This window comes from Linepithema humile, chromosome 6, assembly GCF_040581485.1.
Source record: "Linepithema humile isolate Giens D197 chromosome 6, Lhum_UNIL_v1.0, whole genome shotgun sequence".
NCBI classification, from domain to species: domain Eukaryota; kingdom Metazoa; phylum Arthropoda; class Insecta; order Hymenoptera; family Formicidae; genus Linepithema; species Linepithema humile.
Window position 1 is genome coordinate 9,561,534 of NC_090133.1, and position 4,987 is coordinate 9,566,520.

Sequence of the window (4,987 nt, forward strand, 5' to 3'; positions counted from 1 at the left end):
AATTTGACCAATCGAGAAGAAGCAAACAAATATTATTTCTTTCTAATTGGTCAAATTTCCGAATCTTCAATCTTTAATCTCAATCTTCAATACGTAGTTTGATACGGGCTTTATATATTTAATTAAAAAATAGTTGATAATATCGATATCACCACTATCGATATATCCCATTCGATATTTTTGATACATCGATATTTTATTTACGATACATATTGATATAAAATATCAATATTGATATAAAATATCGATATTTTCTATTGTATCGCCCATCCCTAGTGTAGAGATAAAAAATGACGAGGCGAGTTCCTCGTCTCGTAGCTCGCTGAGCATTTTAAATCTCGTCCAATATTTATCTGTTCAAAAAATAATTGAATTATTCAATGGCAATGTGCAGAAGAGCAGTTTCTCTGCCGGCTATGCGTCGAAAAGACGGAAATATGGAAAAAGAGCAACGGTTGGTTTTTTAAAAGCATGTCTAATAACTATATCATGGACGAAGTAGCGTCCATGCGCGAGTTAGCCACCCGCGCAGCTGAATACGAAGAGATCCTCGTACGCAGCAAGGAACGACACCGGAAAACAAAGAACGTTACGAACGTGGCCGCAGCAGCATATAACCGAGACGAATGCTGCTGGCGCTGCAAGCAGCGCAGTCACACCTGGGCCGACTGCAAGAGGCCTCCGAAGAAGTTTTGTTCTTGCTGCGGGAAAGACGGCATCTTAACTCGCGACTGTTATCCGCCATCGGGAAACACCGACCGAACCGGAGCCGGCGCGGACACCGATCGGTCTCCGTCGACATAATTTATAGATCGCGACCACACCTTCAAATATCTTGCTATCTTAAAAAAAATGCGGTGGAACAATGGCCCACTGTCCGCAAGGTGCGCTATTTTTGGGAATAGCGTCCTAGTACCGTCGCTTCGTTGAAAATTTCTCCGCCATATCGGCGCCTTTGACTCACGTGGAAGAATGCTCGCTGGGGGGACGAGAAAAAAAATGCCTTTCAGGCCCTCAAGACCGCTCTAATTTCCGCATCCGTTCTCGCGTACCCCGACTTCCACAAACCACCTCTGTGAAGTTGGCACCCCATTTTTCAAAAAATCAATTTTTTTTTAGAGTTCTGAATGCATCCCAAAGAGTTCTAGAGTTCTCCATAAAATTTATAAATAGTTCCGGCAAATTAGATAAAAAAATCCATTATTGAAAGTATGGGGTGCTAACTTCACAAAACGTTATCACAAAATTGACGATAACAGCTTAATCGTCGGAAATAATTAAAAATATCATTAGAATTATTTGTAGAACTCTTGAGGTGCTACCCAGAACTCCAACGAAAAAATTAAAATTCCAAAAAAATTTTATTCTTATTGGAACTTAGAATATTTTCTTAATCGGTGATACGAAAAATAGCGAGAACTTTTTATATATTGGTCTAAGCGCTTCGAACCTTAATAATTATCGTTAGAACTCTTGAGGTGCTACTCGGAACTCCAATAAAATAATCAAAATTCCAAAAAAATTTCTCGCTCTTCCTGACCTAGAAAATTTTCAATCGGTGATACAAAAAATTGCGAGAACTTTTTATATATTGGTCTGAGCGCTTCGAACCTTAATAATTATCGTTAGAACTCTTGAGGTGCTACCCGGAACTCCAATAAAATAATCAAAATTCCAAAAAAATTTCTCACTGTTCGGGACTTAAAAAATTTTCAATCGGTGATACAAAAAATTGCGAGAACTTTTTATATATTGGTCTGAGCGCTTTGAACCTTAATAATTATCGTTAGAACTCTTGAGGTGCTACCCGGAACTCCAATAAAATAATCAAAATTCCAAAAAAATTTCTCGCTTTTCCTGACCTAGAAAATTTTCAATCGGTGATACAAAAAATTGCGAGAACTTTTTATATATTGGTCTGAGCGCTTCGAACCTTAATAATTATCGTTAGAACTCTTGAGGTGCTACCCGGAACTCCAATAAAATAATCAAAATTCCAAAAAAATTTCTCGCTCTTCCTGACCTAGAAAATTTTCAATCGGTGATACGAAAAATAGCGAGAACTTTTTATATATTGGTCTGAGCGCTTCGAACCTTAATAATTATCGTTAGAACTCTTGAGGTGCTACTCGGAACTCCAATAAAATAATCAAAATTCCAAAAAAATTTCTCACTCTTCGGGATTTTGAATTTTGTGTATTTAAAATGAAGCACACATCATTGCACTGGAACTTAAAATAATCCAGCTATTAAAAAACGCACATAAGAACTTATAAGAGGCAAAGGATCTTGCGATTGGTCACTCGCCCTGTATTTAATGACTCCAAACTTTCTCTGCTGCTGTGTGTGTGCGTGCGTGCGCGTTTGCGTGCGTGCGCGCGCGTCTGTGTTTGTGTTAATGTGAGTAACATTATTACTCATCAATGAATATTTTGTTTGGATTTTGTTGCGGTGGTCTCTGACTAGCATCTAATGCAGAAGTACAGAAGAGATGCGTAAGGATAACCTATAATTGGTTTGTATAATATTCATTATTTTGGCATATATAAATTTTTAATATGTATTATTCAGGGTATACATTATTAAATGCGGTGCAAATTTTTCGGTATCTGATACAGCTTTTCGCTTGTGTGCCATATCATCGTACAGATACCAGTGAGTTGTATCGTAAATATACGCAGTGTAATGCCCATTATTTTTGTCAATTGCGTATTGCTGATAAGATGTCGCACCAGCTAAGATATATTCTGCTTTATTAAGTTGTAAAATCTTTGGTATGTCACCGAGAATCATACTTTTTTCCTTTATATCGATAGCAGCAGCGTATTGCTTATCTGTAATAATGCTGCAGTCCACTATTAAATGCGATTCAAAATTATATTTCTCAGTAATTATTTTACAGCATTTTTTGCAGTCTGTATCTTTTTCGTGATTCGTATCTAATATAGCCTCTTTTATTTTAGATAGACCATTTTGCATAATTATATTGACATTCGTAGTAAGCACTGGAATGTTTCGTATGCTTTCATAATTGCAAGAATGACATTTCTTGCTTATTGTCATGCTTGGAAAATCTACGAATAAGTGTTCTGCGAGATGTGCGACATTGCAATTTGTATTTAAATGCATAATGTTCCTTCTGTATGGTATTATGTCAAAAATCGATACGTTACTGAGAATGTTCGCGCGTTCGTGATAAATATTGCTTGGAATTTTGTGACAATCTATTAATGAAATATTCCTTGCAAAATTAGCAAACCTGTTATTTTGTCTTATAACAATGTCAGCGTACTTTTCGTTTGTTACAATTGCGTTCGTCATTATTTAGGTTAACGAATCGAACGCACATGTTTGGCGAAGTACGATAAAGTTATGTAAGGTTTAGGATGAACGAGAGGTTTTTTTTTTAAATAATAAATCGTCTTGTAAAACAACACTGGTACTATATTTAATACACAAATTAATACAGGAGGAAAAGAGGGGGTCGCGATATGCCACGTTCCCTTTTTCCAAAAGTTAATAAAGAGTTTCTTATTAAAGGTACGCTCACCTTTGTTAAACACTAAGTGCACGCTCGCACCTTCTACTTTCAATTGTTCTTTTAACACTTTTTTATTAGAAAAACTCCGGACCAGTACACGCTCGCACGGCCGTAAGGATCCTCTCTCAACTGTTCGTCTTCGTCGTTCTCTCTTATATCGTAGCTCCGAATTAACGGCTCCGATTTTTCCCTATTTGTCTCTTCTTTCTAATAGATGGCATTAATCGCCTAATACACGTGTGGCCTACCGACGCTTGTCGCGAATGGTCTCACTATATATATATATATTACCTATATTCTTACAGTTTTCGGCCATCCTGATATGTTGTTCGTCCTCGAACATCAACGAGTATATCACTATATGTAAATATAATAATTACAAAGTTATTTCCTAACAAATCAACGTTTATAATCTGTTTTTACTTATGATTAAAGTCGCAGAAACTTGTAACAATATATTAGAACTGTTTATTTCTTTATTTTTCCTGTCTTTTATTTTCTAACTTATTTTCTATTTGTTAATCTATTCTATTTTATTTATTTATTTTAAACTTATTTGCTACGTTTTCCTTGTATTTTCAGACTTATTACTATATTTAATTTCAAATATCGCAAGCAAAAATTTTTTTTTTTTTTTTTTTTTTTTTTTTTATAACAATATTCTTCGCATATTAATCGCTAGTTTCTCCATTTATTTTAATATCATTATCGCTTCCTTTAACAGGCTCATTTTTACGGATCCATGGTTTTATTTTATCGGATGACAAAATTGTATTTAATGGTTTTTGAGTAATATTGTATCCTGGAATGTCCGTTACTACAAATCGATTTTTCTTTAATACAGCTTTAATATGATAGGGTCCTTTGAATTTAGGAGCTAATTTTATATTGGTTCCCGGTTTGTGCTGTACAATCTTTATAAGAACTAAGTCTCCTACATTGTATTTAGTATTTCTTTTATGCCGCTTATCATATTGTATTTTATTGTACTCTTGCAATTTTCGGTTTACTATTTGTGCAGAATCTCGTGCTTTCATTCGCTCGGTTTCAAAATATTGTTCGTCAGTTAGCAACAGATCAATTAAGGAACGCAAATATTCATCTTCTTTGTATCGTTGTTCGTATCCTAATAATAGCTTACTTGGAGTTGAATTAATCGCTTTATTCAGAGTATTATTTATAACATATTGTGTCGTACTCAATTTGTCTTTCCATTCATTTGGTTCATTTGTTAGTTTAGATAAAGTAGATTTTAGAAAACGATTCACCCGTTCTACCTGGCCATTAGCCCAGGGGGATGCTACCGCTGTTTTTACCTGCTTTATTTCTCTATTTTTTACAAATTCTGTAAAATTATTCGACGTAAAAGCGGTACCTCGATCACTAATAATTCTTTTGGGATTGCCAAATAAATGAAACAAAAAGGTTAAATAATTTATAACCTCG